Below are 25,541 nucleotides of genomic sequence, written 5' to 3'. Positions count from 1 at the left end.
GTGGAACCCTGACTAATAAAATTGGTAAAAATACCAAAAGGTATAACACAAGAGTATTCATTATAGCACTATTTATAATTGCAAAAAATTGAAAATGTCCATCAATATGGGGACTGCAATGGAGGACTATAGCTATGGACTGTATACTAGTGTTCCCCCAAAGTTCATATGTTGAAACCTTCATCCCCAATGCGATGGTGTTTGGAGATGGGGCCTTTAGGAGGTAATTAGGTCATGAGAATAGAACCCTCCTCATAAGATTAGTGCCTTTATAAGAAGAATCAGGAGACAGTTTGCTTCCTCTCTCCATCATGTGAGGACATGAGAAGGCAATATCTACAAACCTGGAAGAAGAGTCTTATTACACCCCAGATCTGCTAGCACCTTGATCTTGGACTTACATCCTACAGAACAGTAAGAAATAAATTTCTGTTGACCTAGTCTATGATATTTCTTATAGCAGCCCAAACTGTATAAGACAATTATGCATCTAAAATAAGGAATAAAGACTAACTCTATCTTCTGCTATGGTGTGATATCCAAAATGTATTGCAAATCAAGAAACACAAGATAAAGAAAAGTGTAGACAGTGCACTGACATTTATGTAAGAAAGGAAGATATATGTTCAAAAATTGAAGGATAAATTATAAAAATATATTTTAAGGAAAGTAAAAGAAGAAACAGAGAGAAGACAGGGAGAAAAGATAAACTTCTCTAAATATACTTGTTTTCTAAATTTGAGTTTGAAACCATGCAAATGACTTATGAAAATACATAAAACAAAAATAACTCAAAATAAAAGAGCAATACATAAAAATTGAAAGTAAATTAAAGAAGTGAACTTAATTGTGAATCACGTTATTAGCCAACAGGGAGAAATTACTTCAAGTGACTTTAAAATGAAGTATTTGGACTATACATCCCCTGTGGGCTATCCTCTGAGGACAAAGAGAAGTGAAAAAAAATTATAAAGTATTAAGCTGTTTTCAGTAGTAATATTACCAGCAACAGTGTTGGTGTTATACACTCTGGTGTGTGTGTAGTAGGGTAAAGTAAACAAGTAGTAATGTAAAGATACCTGGCATGGGAGAGAAGAGATACAGGTGTGACATCAAAGTAAAGTAATACCATGTAGTTTTAAATATGAATTAGAAATATTAGTGAGAGGTAGTAGTTAATGACAAGGGTTAACTTTTCCAAGAATGGTCATCTGCAAGGAGAAGGAGCTGGCCTCTGCGAAGCTATGTGACAACTGGCTACAACCCAGCCACCCAAGGCAATCAGTCCTGGCCAAGCATGATGTTTAGACCTAGCAACTCCCTCTGTATTAGTTTCCTATGCTGCTGTAACAAACCTCCACACACTTAATACTTTAAAACAACATAGATTTCTTATTCTACAGTTCTGAAAAGCAGAATTGTAAAGTGGATCAGCAGAGCTCTGTTCCTTTAGAAGGCTCTAGGGGAGAATCTGTTTTCCTGCCTGTTCCAGCTTCTAGAAGCTGCCCACATTCCTTGGCTCATGGACTTCTTCCATATTCAAAGCCAGTGATGGCTGCGCCAGTCTTTCTCACATCAAGTTATACTCTGATACCGACTTTTTTGCTCCCCTCTGTTACATTTAAATGACCCTTGTGATCAAATTGGGTCCACCTGAAGAATTTAGTATAATCTAATTTTAAGGTCAGCTGATTGGCAAATGTAATTCTAACTAAAACCTTAATTCTCACTTTCCATGTAACATAACATATTCACAGGATCCAGGGATTAGGACGAGGATATCTCTGAGAAGACCATTATTCTGCTTACTAAACACCTCACCCAGGACATGCCAGGAAAGAGGTTTATGTTTCCCCAACTACGAATGCTAATGTGGTGAATTCTGTCACTAACTTGTTAGATCATACAGCTACAACCAGAAGGCTGGGACCCTGGTCCCCGATCACATCAGGAGAAAGGCAAGTGCCTCCCTAATCATGATGCTTAAAGCCACACAGCCCAGGAGTCAATATCACTCTCCCAAAATCTAAGTCTTTTCCTATCAGGTTGCTGTGACCCACCTCAGAATGTGAATGGTAACAAGGAACCTTTACATCTGCTGCTGCCAATGCACTCATGAATTTTCCCCAGTGAACACCAACCCAGCAGCTTTGGTGCTATTAAATTATTTGCTCCATGGAAATTGAATACAGCCTAGTGCTTAAAGCATTCAATCATGGTCAATCAAAATGCTTGGATCCTGCCCCATCAGATAATTTTGATAAGAGCAAACGAAAGTACTTAACACTCTAGCGAATTAAAGCGAACATTTTGTTACAGAAGGTAGTAATGTAGTAATGAGAAGAGAAAAGGACAATGACAGAAAACCTACACTATTCAGAACCCATATTCACACAACCCAGAGAGACAGGGACAGTAAAACCGAATGGGTGGTTAGCTACAGCAAGAACAGGGCACTTGTAGTTTCTCTCGTTGGGATGAGACAAAAATGATCTTACTATCTTCATGGTACCAGGCTTCTTAAATCCCTAGAAATCTCATAATTAGTTACACCGGTAGCTATTTCTAGAGCTAAGTTTGCCTGTTACATAGCATATTTTTTAAATTTAAGAATATGCAGCATGAACAAAAATTAATTCAAAATGGATCATAGACCTAAATGTAAAATGCAAAACTCTAAAACTCCTAGAAGAAAACATAGAAGACCAAGAAGATCTTGGGTGTGTTGATGACTTTTTAGATACAACCCTGAAGGCTACATGATACATGAATGAAATAATTGATAAGCTAAACTTTTTTAAAATTAAAAACTTCTCTGTGAAAGACAATGTCAAGAAAATGAGAAGACAAATAGGCTGGGAGAAAATATTTGCAAAAGACCTAACGGTTGAAATACTGTTATCCAAAGTATACAAAGAACAACTAAAACTCAACAATAAGAAAATAAACAACCTGGGGCTTCCCTGGTGGCGCAGTGGTTGAGAATCTGCCTGCCAATGCAGGGGACACGGGTTCGAGCCCTAGTCTGGGAAGATCCCACATGCCGCGGAGCAACTAGGCCCGTGAGCCACAACTACTGAGCCTGCGCGTCTGGAGCCTGTGCTCCGCAACAAGGGAGGCCACGATAGCGAGAGGCCCGTGCGCCGCGATGAAGAGTGGCCCCTGCTCGCCACAACAAGAGAAAGCCCTCACCCAGAAACGAAGACCCAACACACCCAAAAATACATAAAAATAAATAAATTAAAAAAGAAAATAAACAACCTGATTAAAAAATGGGTCAAACACCTTAACAGATACCTCACCAAAGAAGATATACAGGTGGCAAGTAAGCATATCAAAAGATGCTCTACTTCATATGTCATCAGGAAAATGCAAACTAAAACATCTAGATACCACTACACACATTAAAATGTCCAAAATCCAGGACATTAACAGCAAACGCTGGAGAGGATGTGGAGCAACAGGAATTCTCATTCACTGCTGGAAAGAATGCAAAATGACACAGCCACTTTGGAAGACAGTTTGGCAGTTTCTTACAAAACTAAACATAATTTTGCCATACAACCCAGCAATCATGCATCTTGGTATTTACCTAAATATCTAAAACCTAATTACCTAAATTCCTAAAATGATCCTAAAACTGAAGATTTATGGCCACACAAAACCCTGCACACAGATGTTTACAGCAGCTTTATTCATAATTGCCAAAACTTGGAAGCAACAAAGATGTTCTTCGGTAGGTGAATGAATAAACTGTAGTACATCCAAACAATGGGATATTATCAGCACTTAAATGAGCTATCCAGCCATGAAAAGACATAGAGGCATCTTAAATGCATATTACTGAGTGAAAATAGCCAATCTTAAAGGCTATTTACTATATGACATTCTGGGAACTCTAAAACTATGGGGACAGTAAAAAGGTCAGTGGTTGCCAGGGGTTGGAGTATGAGGCAGGAATGAGTAGGCAGAACACAGGATTTTTAGGGCAATGAAAAACTCTGAATGATACCATAATGGCAGATATATGTCTTTATACTTTTGTCCAAACCCGTAGAATGTACAACACCAAGAGTGAACTCTAAGATAAACTATAGATTCGGGGTGACTATGATGTGTCAATGCAGGTTCATTGGTTTTAACAAACATACCAATCTGGTGGGAATGTTAATAATGGGGCAGTCTCTGCATGTGTGAGGGCAGGGGGTATATGTGAAATCTCTGTACCTTCTCAACTTTGCTGTGTCTCTGAAACTATTCTTTAAAAAATAGAGTCTTTAAAGAAAAAAAAAAGAATACACAACTTGTCCTGGATTCTCTTGTACATCCTTGGACACTTGCCCAGAAGATTCATGATCCCAGCATATCTAATGCCCTAAAAGATTATATTAGTGTTTGCACACAATTTATTACTCCAAGGATGCCAAAGTTATTAATAAACTAATCTATACACACTTTTTCTCCATATGAGATGGGAATCTCCTGTCTTCTACAAATCGACCCAATGCAGGTAGAACTTCTTGAATTATTTTACATTGTTTCTCAGTATAATTTGCGAATATGATTTCCAAGTATAGTGGTAAAGACAGCATGTAAATGCAAAAGTGATCATTTAATGGTTAGAAGAACAACAAGAATAGAACAAAGAACTTTAAGATTTAAGGCTGTCAGTCTCTTCAGCAAGTGGTGTTGGGAAAGTTGGACAGCCACATGTAAATTAATAAAGTTAAAACACTCCCTCACACCATACACAAAAATAAACTCAAAATGGCTTAAAGACTTAAATATGACATAACACCATAAAACTCCTAGAAGAGAACATAGGCAAAACATTCTCTGACATAAATCATAGCAGTGTTTTCTTAGGTCAGTCTCCCAAGGCAATAGAAATAAAAGTAAAAATAAACAAATGGGACCTAATCAAACTTATGAGCTTTTGCACAGCAAAGGAAACCATAAACAAAACAAAAAGACAACCTATGGACTGGGAGAAAATACTTGCAAAAAATGTGACCAATAAAGGCATAATTTCCAAAATATACAAACAGCTCATACAACTCAATAACAAAAAAACAAACAACCCAATCAAAAAATGGGCAGAAGAACTAAATAGACATTTCTCCAAAGAAGACATACAGGCACATGAAAAGATGCTCAACATCGCTAATTATTAGAGAAATGCAAATCAAAACTACAATGAGGTATCACCTCACACCAGTCAGAATGGCCATCATCAAAAAGTCTACAAATAGGGCTTCCCTGGTGGCACAGTGGTTAAGAATCCGCCTGCCAATGCAGGGGACACGGGTTCGAGCCCTGGTCCGGGAAGATCCCACACGCTGCAGAGCAACTAAGCCAGTGCGCCACAACTACTGAGCCTGCGCTCTAGAGCCCGTGAGCCACAACTACTGAGCCCGCGTGCCACAACTACTGAAGCCCGCGCGCCTAGAGCCCATGTTCTGCAACAAGAGAAGCCACCGCCATGAGAAGCCCATGCACCACAATGAAGCATAGCCCCCGCTCGCCACAACAAGAGAAGCCCATGCACAGCAACGAAGACCCAACACAGCCAAAAAAATAAAATAAAAGAAAGAAAGAAAAATTTTTTTTAAAAAAAGTCTACAAATAATAAATGCTGGAGAGGGTGTGGAGAAAAGGGAGCCCTCCTACACTGCTGGTGGGAATGTAAACTGGTACAGACACTATGGAGAGCAGTATGGAGGTTCTTTAAAAAACTAAAAATAGAGTTACCATATGATCCAGCAATCCCACTCCTGGACATATATCTGGAGAAAACTTTAATTTGAAAAGATACACGTGCCCCAATGTTCACAGCTGCACTATTTACAATAGCCATGACTTGTAAGCAACCTAAATGTCCATTGACAGATGAATGGATAAAGAAGATGTTTCATATATATATATATATATATATATATATATATATATATATATGGAATACTACTCAGCCATAAAAAAGAATTAAATAATGCCATTTGCAGCAACATGGATGGACCTCGAGATTATCATACTAAGTGAAGTAAGTCAGACAGAGTAATACAAATATCATATGATATCACTTTTATGTGGAATCTAAAAAATGATACAAATGAACTTATTTACAAAAGAGAAACAGACTTACAGACATAGAAAACAAACTTATGGTTACCAAAGAGGAAAGGGCAGGGGAGGGATATATTAGGAGTTTGGGATTAGCAGATATATATAGAGAGAGTATATATATATATTATATATATATTATATATATATATTATATATATTATATATATAATATATATATAATATATATAAAATAGATAAACAACAAGGTCCAAGTGAATAGCACAGGGAACTATATTCAATATCTTGTAATAACCTATAATGGAAAAGAATCTGAAAAAGTGTATATATATATATATCCAAATCACTTTGCTGTACACCTGAAACTAACACAATATTGTAAATCAGCTATACTTCTATTTTAAAAATTTTTTTAAAAAACAGGCCTGGAGAAAAAAAACGGCCATTGGATGGGGGGCAAGATGGCAGAAGAGTAAGACGCGGAGATCACCTTCCTTCCCACAGATACATTAGAAATACATCTACACGTGGAACTGCTCCTACAGAACACTCACTGAACGCTGGCAGAAGACTTCAGACCTCCCAAAAGGCAAGAAACTCCCCACGTACTTGGGTAGGGCAAAAGAAAAAAGAAAAAACAGAGACAAAAGAATAGGGACGGGACCTGCACCAGTGGGAGGGAGCTGTGAAGGAGGAAAGGTTTCCACGCACTAGGAAGCCCCTTCATGGGCTGAGACTGTGGGTGGCGGAGGGGGGAAGCTTCGGAGCCATGGAGGAGAGCGCAGCCACAGGGGTGCGGAGGGCAAAGCGGAGAGATTCCCGCACAGAGGCTCGGTGCCGAGCAGCACTCACCAGCCCGAGAGGCTTGTCTGCTCCCCCGCGGGGGCGGGCGGGGGCTGAGAGCTGAGGCTAGGGCTTCGGTCGGATCGCAGGGAGAGGACTGGGGTTGGCGGCATGAACACAGCCTGAAGGGGCTAGTGCACCACAGCTAGCCGGGAGGGAGTCCAGGAAAAAGTCTGCAGCTGCCGAAGAGGCAAGAGACTTGTTCTCACCTCTTTGTTTCGCGGCGCGCAAGGAGAAGGGATTCAGAGCGCCGCCTAAACGAGCTCCAGAGACGGGCGCGAGCCGCAGCTATCAGCGCAGACCCCACAGACGGGCATGAGACGCTAAGGCTTCTGCTGCCGCTACCAAGAAGCCTGTGTGCAATCACAGGTCACTCTCCACACCGCCATTCCTGGGAGCCTGCGCAACCTGCCACTGCCAGCGTCCCGTGATCCAGGGACAACTTCCCCGGGAGAACGCACGGCGCGCCTCAGGCTGCTGCAACGTCACGCCAGCCTCTGCCGCCGCAGGCTTGCCCCGCCTCCTCCACAAGGCTCCGTCCCCACCCCCCCCAACCCCCCACGCCCGCCTCAGTGAGCCAGAGCCCCCGAAGCAGCTGCTCCTTTAACCCCGTCCTGTCTGAGCGGGAACAGACGCCCTCAGGTGACCTACAGGCAGAGGCGGGTCCAAATCCAAAGCTGAACCCCGGGAGCTGTAGGAACAAAGAAGAGAAAGGGAAATCTCTCCCAGCAGCCTCAGAAGCAGCGGATTAAAGCTCCACAAACAACTTGATGTACCTGCATCTGTTGAATACCTGAATAGACAATGAATCATCCCAAATTCAGGAGGTGGACTTTGGGAGCAGGATATATTAATTTTTCCCCTTTTCCTTTTTTTGTGAGTGTGTATGTGTATGCTTCTGGGTGAGATTTTGTCTGTATAGCTTTGCTTTCACCATTTGACCTAGGGTTCGGTCCATCCATTTTGTTTTTTTTTTTTTACTTAAAAAATTTTTTTTCTTAATAAATTTTTTCTTAATAATTTTTTCCTTATTTTTTATTTTAAAAAATTAAAAAATTTTTTTCTTAATTTTTATTTTAAAAAATTAAAATTTTTTTCTTAATACTTTTTTCCATTTTTTATTATAAAAAATTAATAAATTCATTTTTAAAAACTTTAAAAAAATTTTTCTTAATAAATTTTTTCTTAATAATTTTTTTCTTATTTTTTATTATAATAGCTTTATTTTATTTTATTTTATTTTATTTTATCTTATCCTCTTTCTTTCTCTCTATTTTTTCTCCCTTTTATTCTGAGCCGTGTGGATGAAAGGCTCTGGGTGCTCCAGCCAGGCATCAGGGCTGTGCCTCTGCGGTGGGAGAGCCAACTTCAGGACACTGGTCCACAAGAGACCTCCCAGCTCCACATAATACCAAACGGCAAAAATCTCGCAGAGATCTCCATCTCAACATCAAGACCCAGCTTCACTCAACGACCAGCAAGCTACAGTGCTGGATACCCTATGCCAAACAACTAGCAAGACAGGAACACAGCCCCATCCATTAGCAGAGAGGCTGCCTAAAATCATAATAAGGCCACAGACACCTCAAAAGACACCACCAGACGTGGATGTGCCCACCAGAAAGACAAGATCCAGCCTCATCCACCAGAACACAGGCACTAGTCCCCTCCACCAGGAAGCCTACACAACCCACTGAACCAACCTTAGCCACTGGGGACAGATACCAAAAACAACAGGAACTACGAACCTGCAGCCTGTGAAAAGGAGACCCCAAACACAGTAAGATAAGCAAAATGAGAAGACAGAAAAACACACAGCAGATGAAGGAGCAGGGTCAAAACACATCAGACCTAACAAATGAAGAGGAAATAGGCAGTCTACCTGAAAACGAATTAATGATAGTAAAGATGATCCAAAATCTTGGAAATAGAATAGACAAAATGCAAGAAACATTTAACAAGGATGTAGAAGAACTAAAGAGGAACCAAGCAACGATGAAAAACACAATAAATGAAATTTAAAATACTCTAGAAGGGATCAATAGCAGAATAACTGAGGCACAAGAACGGGTAAGTGACCTGGAAAATAAAACAGTGGAAATAACTACTGCAGAGCAGAATAAAGAAAAAAGAATGAAAAGAACTGAGGACAGTCTCAGAGACCTCTGGGACAACATTAAACGCACGAACATTCGAATTATAGGGGTCCCAGAAGAAGAAGAGCAAAAGAAAGGGACTGAGAAAATATTTGAAGAGATTATAGTTGAAAACTTCCCTAATATGGGAAAGGAAATAGTTAATCAAGTCCTGGAAGCACAGAGAGTCCCATACAGGATAAATCCAAGGAGAAACACGCCAAGACACATATTAATCAAACTATCAAAAATTAAATATAAAGAAAACATATTAAAAGCAGCAAGGGAAAAACAACAAATAACACACAAGGGAATCCCCATAAGGTTAACATCTGACCTTTCAGCAGAAACTCTGCAAGCCAGAAGGGAGTAGCAGGATATACTTAAAGTGATGAAGGAGAAAAACCTACAACCAAGACTACTCTACCCAGCATGGATCTCATTCAGATTTGATGGAGAAATTAAAACCTTTACAGACAAGCAAAAGCTGAGAGAGTTCAGCACCACCAAACCAGCTTTACAACAAATGCTAAAGGAACTTCTCTAGGCAAGAAACACAAGAGAAGGAAAACACCTATAATAACAAACCCAAAACATTTAAGAAAATGGGAATAGGAACATACATATCGATAATTACCTTAAATGTAAATGGATTAAGTGCTCCCACCAAAAGACACACACTGGCTGAATGGATACAAAAACAAGACCCGTATATATGCTGTCTACAAGAGACCCACTTCAGACCTAGGGACACATACAGACTGAAAGTGAGGGGATAGAAAAAGATATTCCATGCAAATGGAAATCAAAAGAAAGCTGGAGTAGCAATTCTCATATCAGACAAAATAGACTTTAAAATAAAGACTATTACAAGAGACAAAGAAGGACACTATATAATGATCAAGGGATTGATCAAAGAAGAAGGTATAACAATTGTAAATATTTATGCACCCAACATAGGAGCACCTCGACACATAAGGCAAATACTAACAGCCATAAAAGGGGAAATCGACAGTAACACAATCATAGTAGGGGACTTTAACACCCCACTTTCACCAATGGACAGATCATTCAAAATGAAAATAAATAAGGAAACACAAGCTTTAAATGATACATTAAACAAGATGGACTTAATTGATCTTTATAGGACATTCCACCCAAAAGCAACAGAATACACATTTTTCTCAAGTGCTCATGGAACATTCTCCAGGATAGATCATATCTTGGGTCACAAATCAAGCCTTGGTAAATTTAAGAAAATTGAAATCGTATCAAGTATCTTTTCCGACCACAATGCTATGAGACTAGATATCAATTACAGGAAAAGATCTGTAAAAAATACAAACACATGGAGGCTACACAATACACTACTTAATAACGAAGTGATCACTGAAGAAATCAAAGGGGAAATCAAAAAATACCTAGAAACAAATGACAATGGAGACACGACGACCCAAAACCTATGGGTTGCAGCAAAAGCAGTTCTAAGAGGGAAGTTTATAGCTATACAAGCCTCCCTCAAGAAACAGGAAACATCTCGAATAAACAACCTAACCTTGCACCTAAAGCAATTAGAGAAAGAAGAACAAAAAAGCCCCAAAGCTAGCAGAAGGAAATAAATCATAAAGATCAGATCAGGAATAAATGAAAAAGAAATGAAGGAGACAATAGCAAAGATCAATAAAACTAAAAGCTGGTTCTTTGAGAACATAAACAAAATTGATAAACCATTAGCCAGACTCATCAAGAGAAAAAAGGAGAAGACTCAAATCAATAGAATTAGAAATGGAAAAGGAGAAGTAACAACTGACACTGCAGAAATACAAACGATCATGAGAGATTACTACAAGCAACTCTACGCCAATAAAATGGACAACCTGGAAGAAATGGACAAATTCTTAGAAATGCACAACCTGCTGAGACTGAACCAAGAAGAAATAGAAAATATGAACAGACCAATCACAAGCACTGAAATTGAAACTGTGATTTAAAATCTTCCAACAAACAAAAGCCCAGGACCAGATGGCTTCACAGGCGAATTCTATCAAACATTTAGAGAACAGCTAACACCTATCCTTCTCAAACTCTTCCAAAATATTGCAGAGGGAGGAACACTCCCCAACTCATTCTACGAGGCCACCATCACCCTGATACCAAAACCAGATAAAGATGTCACAAAGAAAGAAAACTACAGGCCGATATCACTGATGAACATAGATGCAAAAATCCTCAACAAAATACTAGCAAACAGAATCCAACAGCACATTAAAAGGATCATACACCATGATCAAGTGGGGTTTATTCCAGGAATGCAAGGATTCTTCAATATACGCAAATCAATCAACGTGATACATCATATTAACAAATTAAAGGAGAAAAACCGATCATCTCAATAGATGCAGAGGAAGCTTTTGACAAAATTCAACACCCATTTATGATAAAAGCCCTGCAGAAAGTAGGCATAGAGGGAACTTTCCTCAACATAATAAAGGCCATATATGACAAACCCACAGCCAACATTGTCCTCAATGGTGAAAAACTGAAACCATTTCCACTAAGATCAGGAACAAGACAAGGTTGCCCACTCTCACCACTATTATTCAACATAGTTTTGGAAGTGTTAGCCACAGCAATCAGAGAAGACAAAGAAATAAAAGGAATCCAAATCGGAAAAGAAGAAGTAAAACTGTCACTGTTTGCAGGTGACATGATACTATACATAGAGAATCCTAAAGATGGAACCAGAAAACTATTAGAACTAATCAATGAATTTGGTAAAGTATCAGGATACAAAATTAATGCACAGAAATCTCTTGCATTCCTATACACTAATGATGAAAAATCTGAAAGTGAAATTAAGAAAACACTCCCGTTTACCATTGCAACAAAAAGAATATAGTATCTAGGAATAAACCTACCTAAGGAGACAAAAGACCTGTATGCAGAAAATTATAAGACACTGATGAAAGAAATTAAAGATGATACAAATAGATGGAGAGATATACCATGTTCTTGGATTGGAAGAATCAACATTGGGAAAATGACTCTACTACCCAAAGCAATCTATAGATTCAATGCAATCCCTATCAAACTACCACTGGCATTTTTCACAGAACTAGAACAAAAATATTCACAATTTGTATGGAAACACAAAAGACCCCGAATAGTCAAAGCAATCTTGAGAACGAAAAATGGAGCTGGGGGAATCAGGCTCCCTGACTTCAGACTATATTACAAAGCTACAGTAATCAAGACAGTTTGGTACTGGCACAAAAACAGCAACATAGATCAATGGAACAGGATAGAAAGCCCAGAGATAAATGCACGCACATATGGTCACCTTATCTTTGATAAAGGCGGCAAGCATATACAGTGGAGAAAAGACAGCCTCTTCAATAAGTGGTGCTGGGAATACTGGACAGGTACATGTAAAAGTATGAAATTAGAACACTCCCTAACACCATACACAAAAATAAACTCAAAATGGATTAAAAACCTAAATGTAAGGCCAGACACTATCAAACTCTTAGAGGAAAAGATAGGCAGAACACTGTATGACATAAATCACAGCAAGATCCTTTTTGACCCAACTCCTAGAGAAATGGAAATAAAAACACAAGTAAACAAATGGGACCTAATGAAACTTAAAAGCTTTTGCACAGCAAAGGAAACCATAAACAAGACCAAAAGACAACCCTCAGAATGGGAGAAAATATTTGCAAAGGAAGCAACTGACAAAAGGATTAAGCTCCAAGATTTACAAGCAGCTCATGCAGCTCAATTACAAAAAAACAAACAACCCAATCCAAAAATGGGCAGAAGACCTAAATAGACATTTTTCCAAAGAAGATATACAGATTACCAACAGACACATGAAAGAATGCTCAACGTTATTAATCATTAGAGAAATGCAAATCAAAACTACAATGAGATATCATCTCACACCGGTCAGAATGGCCATCATCAAAAAATCTAGAAACAATAAATGCTGGAGAGGGTGTGGAGAAAAGGGAACCCTCTTGCACTGTTGGTGGGAATGTAAATTGATACAGCCACTATGGAGAACAGTATGGAGGTTCCTTAAAAAACTAAAAATAGAGCTACCATATGACCCAGCAATCCCACTACTGGGAATATACCCTGAGAAAACCATAATTCAAAAAGAGTCATGTACCAAAATATTCATTGCAGCTCTATTTACAATAGCCAGGACACAGAAGCAACCTAAGTGTCCATCATTGGACAAATGGATAAAGAAGATGTGGCACATATATACAATGGAATATTACTCAGCCATAAAAAGAAACGAAATGGAGGTATTTGTAGTAAGGTGGATGGAGTTAGAGTCTGTCATACAGAGTGAAGTAAGTCAGAAAGAGAAAAACAAATACAGTATGCTAACACATATATATGGAATCTAAGAAAAAAAAAGGGGGCATGAAGAACCTAGTGGCAAGACGGGAATAAAGACACAGACCTACTAGAGAATGGACTTGAGGATATGGGGAGGGGGAGGGGTAAGATGTGAGAGGGTGAGAGAGTGGCATGGACATATATACACTACCAAATGTAAAATAGATAGCTAGTAGGAAGCAGCCGCATAGCACAGGGAGATCAGCTCCGTGCTTTGTGACCGCCTAGAGGGGTGGGATAGGGAGGGTGGGAGGCAGGTAGATGCAAGAGAGAAGAGATATGGGAACATATGTATATGTATAACTGATTCACTTCGTTATAAAGCAGAAACTAACACACCATTGTAAAGCAATTATACTCCAATAAAGATGTTTAAAAAAAAAACAGGCCTGGAGATGCAGAAGAGGGTACAAAAGAGCCACTGGGAATATTTAGATAATTTAAAAATAAATCTCTGAAAAGAGAAAACTGAAATTATTTTATTTATATGAAAGAATACAGAGAGAAAACCAAACACCATTATGATAGTCAATGAGTGGTATGGACTGAATTATACCCCCCAAAATTCATATGTTGAATCCCTAGCCCCCAATGTAATTGTACTTGGAGATGGAGCTTTTAGGAGGTAATTAAGGTTAAACAAGGTCATAAGGGTGAAATCCTAATTCAACAGGACTAGTGGTCTTATAAGAAGAGAGAGACATCCCTCTCTATGTGCATGCTCTGAGGAAAGGCCCTGGGAGACCATGGCAAGAAGTTAGCCATCTGGAAACCAGGAAGAGAGGGAGTCCTCACCAGGAACCAAATTGGCTGGCACTTTGATCTTGTACTTCCCAACCTCCAGAACTGTGAGAAACCCAAGCCAACTAAGTTAACACATCAAAGTACCACTGAGTTTGCAGGATGGTTCCAGGGCCTGGTTTGTACACACTGGTCTTCAGGCAGAAACAGAACACAGGATTGGATAGTGCTGGCGCTCAGAGAAGTCTCTCTGGTCATTTCAGAGAAGAAGAAAAAAAAAAGTCAGTGGAGAGTGATTTACTGCGAGTGACTCATCAATTCACCAACTGAAGCTGAGAACGCTGGGCCAGGCCAGTAGAGATAAGAGCTCGGCTGGGGTCAGATACTGAGTGAAGGGAGTGCCGTGGGGGGTGGTGGCTGAAGGAGTTTTCTCTATATGTGATGATGGTAGACGGGGAAGCAGAATGGTTCCCTGCCAATGTTGTTCATAAACCAAAATATTTTTAGGATCTCCATTCAATCCCAAGACCTTAACTCTTCCTTTATTACTTGAAATTTTCCAACACACTGTGACAACCTGGCTTCCCAAAACATAAAAAAGGAGAAATTGTCTAAGAGCAAAAAGTCTTCATTACCATAAAGTTTAAACATTAAGGTTATAAAATAAGTTATCTACAGAAAGCAGGCAGCATATATATAGACAAAAGGATTCTCATGAGGTAATTGGTGAGTACAAATGATTGACAATTAGGGCATAGCTAATCAGAGCCTATAACTCAGTGCAACGAACACTACTCTCTTATTTAGATGTCTGACTTCATTCCGCTGTCCTTTTGGAAGGGGCGAAAGGGAAAGACAAAGTTGAAAGGTTAATTGTAATTTGTAAACTTCATCTCTTTAATGGAAAGAGATTTAAAAAGGAGAGGGGGACACGCCTTTATCCTCTGAAGGGGAAGACAGGCATCCCAGCATGGAAGAGTATCATGTAACACTCTAAACCAGAAACCCATTTACAGAGGAAATGCTGGTAGGAAAACATAGACTTCAGATTTACTTCCAAGACGTTATAACAGTGAAAGGAATAAAAGTTAAATTATGATGGGAAAAAAACCCAACTTCTGATGCTCTATGTATGAAAAACAAAAACAAACACCATTCATTAAGTCTGGACATCTTATGCAGGCAAATTTTTAGCCTTGGGCATTAATTATGGTTGTGCCACTGATGGGGTCTAGAGGATGCCAAGTCAACCCGTTACATCCCCAGGAACGGAAAGCATCTGCAAGTTCATGGAGTAGTGAATTATCTCCATTTTATTATTCAACTGAAACCCTGTGCTACATTACATAAGCTGGCCAAGCCTGAAATGTCAGTCTGTTTCTTCACCCACCATCTAAAAAGTATGATCCACTCTGACAAATGTCTCTTTCTTATATTCTTCCAAAAGGCTGAGCTTCAAGATGAGTTTAATACTAAGCTTCCGGGAATTATTTTTAATTTTTTCCATGATTAATTTTTAAGGAGAGAGGTTGTAGGTTGGTTCCTAATCATTCCCTGTGATTATTGTGGTTTCTGCAGAATTTCATGAACTTATGGTGTGTTCATAAGTTCTTCTTCATTGGTATATAGTTGTGTCAGTTGCCACAATCTATTCATCATTATCTATAATAAGTAATATCAACAAGTAGACTGTGTCTGTGATCTGGGAGGTCACTGGTCTGCTCAGCCTCTGATAGACAGGAGTCATGAGGAGAAGGACAAGGATGCCAGCCAGATCAGCCCTGGACACACATACGGATTAGTTTGCTAGAGGTGCTGTAACAAAGTAACACAAACTAGGCGTCCTCAACAACAGAACTTTATTGTCTTATACCGTTATGGAGGCTGGAAGTCCAAAATGAAGGTATTGGCAGGGTTGGTTCCTTCTGACGGTTGTGAGGGAAGGATCTGGTCCAGTCCTCTGCCCTTGGTGTGTAGATGGCCATCTTCTCTCTGTGTCACTTTATATCATCTTCCCTTTATGTGTATCTTTTTCTCTACACACGGCAATTTTTTTAAGGACACCAGTCCTATTGGAATAGGAGCCCACCTTAAGACTTCATCTTAAGTAATTACATCTGCAATGACCCTATTTCCAAATAGGGTCACATTCTAAGGTACTGGGGTTAGGACTTCAATGTATAAATTCAGGGGAGATGCAATTCAACCCATAACAACATCCATGAAACAACACTTGTGCCAGCAAGTGGCTCCTACTTTCTCAAGCTCTCATTTGAAACAGGCACTGTGTATACATCATCTTATTTAATCATTGTATCCCTGTCTTGATCTGCTAAGGCTGCTGTAACAAAATACCATAGACAGGTGGCTTAAACAACAGACATATATTTTCTCAGATCTGGAGGCTGGAAAGTCCAAGATCAAGGTCAAGCAGGATTCGGTTTCTGGTGAGGACTCCTCCTGGCTGAATTTTTCTTTGCGTGAGTGTGGAGAAAGAGAGTTCTGGGATCTCTTCCTCTTCTCATAAGCACACCAGCCCTATCAGATTAAGTTCCCACTCTGATGACCTCATTTAACCTTTATCACCTCCTCACAGACGCTATTTCTTAATACAGTCACATTAGGGCTTAGGGTTTCAACACACGAATTTGGGGGAAACAATTTGAGGGAACCAGTTCACTCCATAGCAATCTCTAATGGAAGACATTATTATCTTCATTTTACAGATGAGGAAACTGAGGCACAGAGAGGTTAATCCCCAGGTCCCACAGCTAGATCTAGTGTAAAATGTCAGTCAGTTCAATTTCAAAAAAAGATTTATCAGACTTCCCTGGTGGCGCAGTGGTTGAGAATCCGCCTGCCAATGCAGGGGACGCGGGTTCGAGCCCTGGTCCGGGAAGATCCCACGTGCCGTGGAGCAACTAAGCCCATGAGCCACAACTACTGAGCCTGCACTCTAGAGCCCACAAGCCTCAACTATCGAGCCCGGGTGCTGCAACTACTGAAGCCCGTGTGCCTAGAGCCTGTGCTCTGCAAAAGGAGAAGCCACCACAATGAGAAGCTCACGCACCGCAAGGAAGAGTAGCTCCCACTCGCTGCAACTAGAGAAAGCCCGCGCACAGCAACGAAGACCCAACCCAGCCAAAAATAAATAAATAAATAAAATTAAAATTAAAAAAAAAAAAAAATTTACCTATCTACCATTACTGTGTATTCCAAACTAGGACCTAATATGAGAAAAGGGAATTTGGACAGGCTTTGCAGGTGTCTACAACCAGCAGGGGGTATGAGCCACCCTGGTGGGGATCATGATTCCTTTCCCCACCACACTTTACCGCTCTTCTCCAGCTCCTGGACCAACGTGGATCTGGCAGGGAGATAGGACTGTGGAGACATACACCTGAGGTAGAGCTGGGTTTGAATCTCTCTTTGACTTCTTACTATGACCTAAGGCAAAGGGTTTAATCTCTCTGTGCCTTTGTGTCCCTCCCTCTTACGATCACACTGAGGACCAAAAGAATTAATACATGTAAGGAGTTTTAGAACAGGGCCTGGCACATAGTAAATGCTTTATAAATGTTATTTGTTATTATAATCATTCTTTTTCGAATTACAAGGAATAGGGAAAATGTAAGCGTTAAGAACAGAGGGTTTTAAAATGTCTCCAACTTCCTTAACCAACCTGGGCCGTCTGTAAATTGACTACATCATTTCTAGCTTCCATGCCATCAGGCATTCTAGAAACTAATTTTCTGACATCAGCTTAATACAAACTATTCTAAAATGTCTCCTGCCCCACCTTGGGATGGAGATCCCACTATAGGAGACTTGTGCTGCAATCCAGCACTGGTCCTGTCTTAGCCACAAAAAGGTATGAGTCACGTGGCTATGGGGCCAAGTCCATTCCTGACTTTCCCCTCCTCCTCTCCACCTCTTCCCTCCCCCTCAAATTTCTTTCTTCTTCCTTCTTACGGTCTAAAAGTTTATTGAACTGAGGCTCAAAAATGAGTTACTCAGCTAGGCTTGCAGTATACACGTGTCACGTTTTAGATCGATTTTATTCATTTCCATCCAATGTGTCAAAGGACCTGCTCCAGGAAAATGCCCCCCAGCTCTTGACAGGATGAGAGAAAGTGAAGAGAGAGACAATGAAACCAAAATTAAAACTCAAGTCCTTTGTGCTCCAGGAATATAACCTTAGAGTGGGAATGGGGGGTTGGAGGAGGCGGGGGTGAAAAAATATTGGTGAGGCCAAAATTAAAGAAGGTCGGGGCCCTATATCCTACCACCCTCAAGTATAAATGTGGGTAACAGGCAAGGCGCGAATGCACTCAAACCCCGGGTGTACATCCCAAACCACACGCTGACTCCTGAACGGTACCGAGGGGAGGGGTCACATGGAGGGGTCCCTTGACCGTGTCTCCCTCTGTTGGGACCCGCTTGCCTCCAGCCGATTCCGGTGGGGAAGAAAAAGTCTCCCACTTGCTCCCTCTTCTTTCTCATCTGCAAGGATAGTGTAAAGACACCCCTGTCACCAGTTAGCTACTTCCCCTCTGCCCGCCGACTGAACGCTCATTTGAATGCGTTTCCTTTTCATTAAGAACAAAGGTTGGAGTCCGAGCCTCGCAGCGCGGGGGCCGGAAAGTACACGACGTGTGTCGAGAGCAAACACACACACACACACACACACACACACACAATGACCCACGAGAAAGGGAAAGGGGAAAACACCAATCCCGCGCTGGGCTTTTTCGACTTTTCCTTTAAAAAGAAAAAAGTTTTTCAAGCTGTAGGTTCCAAGAACAGGCAGAAGGGGGGGTGAGGCGGGGGTTTACAGAAAAGGCGCCTGGTCGGTTATGAGTCACAAGTGGGTTATAAAAGGGTCGCACGTTCGCAGGCGCGGGCTTCCTGTGCGCGGCCGAGCCGGGTCGCAGCCCCGAGGTCCCGTCGGGCCGCCTCCAGCCTCGGGACGCGAGCGGAGCCGAGCCCAGCGGCGATCACGCGACGCGGGGAAGGAAGGAAGGTACGCCGACTTTGCCCTCTGCTTCTCCGCGCCGGGACGCGGCGGGCGGCGGCAGCGGCGGCTCCCGGGTCACCCCCCACGCCGGGCGCCGGGGGCGGGGGCGGCGCGCACGTGGCCACCACCTAGCGCCCCGCCCGGGCCCGCGAGCGTCCGTCCGAGGGGCGCCGTCCGGGGGATCTCGCCCGGGCCATCAGGTGGCTCGGGATGGATTTCTGGGGAGGAAGGGGGAAGGGGAAGGAGGGGTGCTCAAGACCCGGCCCTCGGCTTCTCCCCAAAGTTCCCTTAGTTGATAGGAGGGGTACCAGGGACGTGGCCCTGGACGAGCTTAGCTAATGGAGCGGCCAGACAAGTGTGCGGAACAGACTTGAGGGGCAGGGTGGATTGGATCAAAAGGGACTGCCTTCAGGACAGGAGCCTTTTCTATTTTCTTTTGAAAAATAACAAATAATATACCTTCATTTTATAAAGTTAGAATCATAACGTCTTAGATATCAAGGTCTTTATTTAATCGACGTGAGGACTGAGCAGGCGTTCCGTGAGCTTCTGTTTCTATTTGCTCCCATCGTGCCGGGGTGCGCTTTGGCAGAGCACGTTGGTTAGCTCTCTTTATTCCCACAAAACCCCCCGTGTGTGTCTGTCCTCCACGTACCAAGGGTGGACCAGTTCTTTGAATTTTCTGTTATCGAAAGCAGGCAGGTTGGGATGATTATGAATAAAATTTAACCTGGAATTACTGAAGTTGACAGCTGACAAACGTATAAGCCAGAATCCAATCCTTTAAAACGAGAAGACTGAGGACCCGGGAGGTGAAGTTACTTTTCCAATGTCACACAGCAGATCCAAGACCCCGTGTGATTTGAAGAGGCCAAAGGTATCTAATAATGCTCATAATTTAGTCTATATTTTATGTCAAATAGTTGAGGTCAAGTGGAGATATTCTTTTCATATGACCTTATGTAGAAGATTACATAAAGCCGGAGTTACTCTTTCTCTCCATTCATCTCTCTGAAGAAGTAGTGCCTCTGATGTATGGCTTTAACATAATGTATACTCTAAATGACTGTAGGGCAGCTGAACTTTGAATAATCATGGGACTGAGCTTTTAAAAATGGATACGTATATAGTATTGAATTGTCTATCCATGTGAACAGTAATATAAGCTATAAAGTTGCCAAGGCAATTTCCTGCCTATTGTCTAGTTTGATAGAGTCATCATAATAGAAAATTAGCAGGGTAGGTGGTGTTATCCCCATTTTGCCCATGAGGACTTGTGGCTCGGGGAATTTATGTTTTCTCTGGTAAGGTCACTAGGTCCTTAGTATAAAGCCTGCTTCTAGGGACGGATATGGGATGTGTGATGTGGGGCGTGGGGCTGTTCAGCCCAGGAGCCTTTTGACTCCATTTAAGCTCATGTCCATTGTACTTGCTGCCCCCCTGATTTCTTTCAGAGGGCCAAAGCACCCTGAGTAATTACTTCTGCTGCACGGACTAGTGGGTAATGGCTGGTAATAACCGAGTTTCCTCATGCAGTGGGTCAGCTCTCCCTGGCCACCGGACCAAGCTTCCGAACCACATATATTAACAAAGAGAAACCTGAGCGCGGGCTGAAACCTGCGCTCTTTCAAGGTAGGACAGTGGCATTGGCACAAACTTCTAGTCTTGTTTTTACCTAACTAATCATGCGTAAAAAGTGTAACTTCTTGGTCTTAACAAAACAAACAAACAAAATCCCGGAATGCCATTGCTGTGCATGCAATTCAATTGCAGTAACATAACTAGTTAGAATGTGCTGTGAATTTTGTCATTCTGTACTTTCCAATCGCAAACATGGAAAATTAATAACCTTCATCTTTCTGCTTCTGTCGTCAAATCGGTCTTCTGTGAATCAAAAAAGCCACCCAGAAAAGCCCTAAGTTTTAACTTTTGAAAGGTTTTTTCATCAGCTGTTTTATGTCATGACTAAGAGCTACCGTTCAACTGAAAGGAGGTTTTTCATATCAAAGTAATAATTCTTAACTGTTTTTTTCCTATCTCAGATCTAATGGAAGTTATATATGCTTTTCCCAGATTTTTTTCTTTTTTAATGTGCATGCTCACACCCAATTTTGCATTCAGTGTCAGGATGCTCCAGGCTTCCTTGAATCTCAGCCATGATCCTCCTGGGGGTGGAGTTTCATAATCTCTATTCTAAACCTAGTAGGACTAAAGAGCTTGAGTGGTAGAGACTGGTGGGTGGACTCTTCCTTGCCCCTGGATTGAGCACCCCTGTCTTTGACAAGCTGGCATCTCTACAGTTTTGTGAGGTCATTGGCTATTGCTCAGCTGAAGCCATCGATTTTTATACCTTTGTTGCTTTGGTGTTAGGCCTCCAAAGCCTGGTATTATGGAAAGAGCACCAGCCTGGGAATCATGGCAGGTTTCTAAGTCCCAAGCTCTGAGCAAACGCCTGTGCCTTATTCTTCTCATCTCTAAAATGGGTGGCTGGGATTAAAGTCATTTCCAAAGTCTCTTAAACTGATGAAATTCTATGATTCCAGCGTGACTACCACTTCATTTTCATGTAGCTCCTAAGACACAGCTGGGCTCAGTGAATTCATATCCTCTATGTCCAAAGAGAGCGTACCAGTAAGTACCAGTATAATTGACTAGAGAATATATGTTTGTCTTTCACTGATCTTACTGCTTCAAAACTGTCACATGTTGGCTGAAATTGGCTAGAATAAGAAAATTGTGAAACTTATTTTTCTCAAGGAAAATTACTAAAATTTTAAATTTTAAAAGCTGCTCTTTATCCCACCTTTTGAATACATCTTTATCTCAGACTCTTAAGTAAATGCAGCATTTTCAATTTGATCACTGCTGTATAATTTTCATCTGCTGTGAAACACTTAAGCTCGGTCCATCAATCTTGTCTTTGGGTTTACAATACCCAGGGCCTCAAGCAAAACCACCCCAAAAGCACATCTATCCTTAAATAAATATGCCACTGTGTCTGAACAGTTCAACACCCTCACTCACAACTCCAAGGCTCACAGCAATGTGGAAAAACACTTTGAACCAAAAGGCACAATTCCCACCCTTACGCAAGATGACACACTAGCCAGAAAATGGGGCTTAACATCAGTCAGGGGGCATGATACTACATAGACTGTGAATACATCTGTGCTAATTCTGAAAAACAGGAACCATGCGTGGGTACATGGGGTTAAGGCACTGGCAGAAGGAAAGATTACTGAAGGCTATCAGACAGCTGATTTCATGAAATTGTGAAGCTGATGTTTGGATAAGGACAATGACAGATAATAACGTTTGTGTTGTGACTCCATAAATGAGAACGTTCTATACGCAGTAGAGGTTCTTGGCTGTCTTAACAAAATGCTATGCTCTTTTATGTGGCTCAGCCATGGTCAGGCCAGCATTGTGGTTCAGAGCATGGACGCCGGTGCCAGATTGCCCTCGTTGGTATCCCAGCAGTTTAACCTTGGGCAAGTTACTTCACCTGTCTGTGCCTCCTTGCCCCCAGGTGCAAATGGGCAGGTGATAACACTCATTCTGAAGGTTGTTAAGAAGAATAAGCCAGTTAGCATACATTGAGCAGTCAAACTGCTGCCCGGTCCAGAGCATGCCCTGAGTGAGTGTTTGCTATTATTATGAATACCTTTATGATCTTTTATATTTCAGGAAACCAATTTGGAAAATGAGATACAAAAACAGCCTAAGAAAGTAAAGTATATATGTACAAAGCGGTCTCTAAAAGTTCTTGACAAAGTAAAAAGTTGTTTGTTTTAAAGAGCTTCTAACAGTCTCGGAATGCATTTCTCTCCTGATCCCAAACAAAAACGAATGAAACATTTTAGAAAATCATTTCCAAGGAAACATCTTGCTGTACCTTTTAGCAGTTACTTATGATTTAGAGATTAGTATACCAAAGGATTATTTGGCTTCTACAGGTTTTTCAATAACCTCTAATTTATATAATGATTCAGTTATACAGCAGTAAATGTATCTTGACTTGTACTTTTAAGACAACAAGTGCAACAGTAATAGATGTACAGAGACTTACGGGCATTCGGCAAGTATTCATGGCTGCTGCCATTAGCACTGTGGCTCGCACCCATTGTGATTATGAGCCTAGCACCCGACAAATGCTTTACGTTCATTGTGTCACTTCATCTTCACAACGACCTTTTCAGTAGGTTCTATCATTATCTCTATTTTTAGAGAAACAGCTAAAACTTAAAGAGGTCAATTAAATTACCAAGTACCACACAGCTAGTAACATTGCTGGCGTCAGGAATGGAACCCAGGCAGGTTGAAAACAACAGAACAATAACACCCTGGACCTTTCACTTAGATTCAGTCATTGTTAACATCTGCCACGTTTGCTTTATTTCTCTCTGTCCCTATCCGCCTCTCTCTCTACAACTGTATCTATATGCAGACCTGGCATCTCACCTCTAAATGCTTTGGCATGTTGTCTCCTAAGAATGAGAACATGCTCCTACACAATGAAAACACATGATTATGGCATCCAACTGTGGTTCCAAAAAAAAAAAACAACAGGAATGGAACCTAGTTTTTATCCACAACTTCAGATAATTATATCTGGCAGAATTCTCCAGCTTTATCCTATAATGATGATACTTTGTAGACTGAGATCCAAGCCTAGAATCTTCTGAATGTAAATGGTCCATTACTCATCTGGAATACCAACAAACCTCATTGATCTGCTTCCACATTTATAAGCTTCTACTACCCTAACTCTCCAAGAATCTGCATATTAGTTAAATCTTACTGAAACGCTCCCATGTCAGATCCAAGCCAGTTGTGCAGACAGAAATGCCTTTGGAGGATCTCAAGCACTTATTCAAAGCATTTACTGAGCGTGAGTTATGTATCAAGTACTGCGGTAAGACCGAGTCCCTGCCCTCAACCACACCTCAGCACTAGTGAACGACATATCTCAGTGCTGTGTGATGAGTGCTCCGACCGAGCATGGAGAGAGGGCCGACCACCATGGGGGAGACAGCAGGAGGGAGGGTCACATCAGAAGACAAAGAGAACCCAGCCTCCAGGAGTTTGCTCTCTGCCAGAGAAAGAGAAAGAAGGCAAGGCGGACCAGACTATCTTCGAGGAGAAATTTGGAGTAGGAATATCTAGTGCCTAAGAGTATGTATGAGATTATGTCTAGAGATGACTTCGTGTGGAGTAGCAGACGTAACCCTCATTTGGGGTGTTACGGCCCTGACTAAAATGCTATGGGGGTGGAAGAAGTAAATGGTATCGTGTTTGCCTTGTAACACAGGGTATCCCATACACGAGGCATCTTAAGAAAATTAATTTTTAAATGGGCAAAACTAAACTGTTCCCAGAACTTGCTCAGTTTGTCTAACATAGTTCTCTGTACACAAAATTTTCCTTGCCGTGATGGTGTGTAGAAATAGAAATTTATGAACTGTGTCTTGTAGAAAAGCTGATTTTTCCTATAATGCCAGACATAGGGGACCGTGTACATATAACTAACAAACAGGTTACACATAGTAAGTTCCAAAGGAGGCATTTTATTGAAATTCACTGTTGAGAATAGGCACTATAAACTCAAATGCACAGAGGAGGCCTAGAAGAGGTGACCCTTGAAGGATGGCAAACACCCAGAGTTGATACCTGCCATCACCTTTCCTTTTTCCTGAGGCGGGGGAGGTGAGGGGAAGGGGAGAGAAAAGATATTGAAAATAAATTATAAATGAAAAAGAGAAAATTATGATTAAAATTCTCTTCTGGAATATGATACTTTAAAGTTTAAGTTGTTAGGCACGTGGCAAACCTTTTGTGTAAATATGAGAGAAGAATGAACGGCTATGATTTAAAGCAATAGAATGCATCTCCCCTGAGCTCTCTCCTTCCCGACCCTTGTTTTTATCCATGATTGTTTGATAACGTTTTCCCAAAGTTTCGGGCCTGAAGCTGTGCCAGTGTGAGGTCGGGGCATGGAGGAAGTCCCCACTGTGATACACTGGTCCAGGAGTCGGGCTGGACTCAGGCTGGCTCTCAAACTACTTCTCACTCCATAGAATGACTCTGGGGGAAAATATTTCTAACCTGTTTTTTTCCACATCCTTATCTGAAAAGTGAAGGTATTAATCTCTGTCCATAATAGAACTATTGGGAAGGCTACTTAGCTTGTAAATAAGTTCCAAGGGAGTTTCGCTAAAAACTTCCTGGTTTTAAAATTGGGAAAAGCAGAATAATCCTCTAAGGCCAATATTCTTTCTCATTTGCGTATTCACAATCAAATGGTCACTCGG

The sequence above is a fragment of the Balaenoptera borealis genome (genome assembly GCF_965194805.1).
Source record: "Balaenoptera borealis genome assembly, chromosome: 5".
Lineage (NCBI taxonomy): Eukaryota > Metazoa > Chordata > Mammalia > Artiodactyla > Balaenopteridae > Balaenoptera > Balaenoptera borealis.
Note: the sequence above shows the minus strand (reverse complement) of the source record.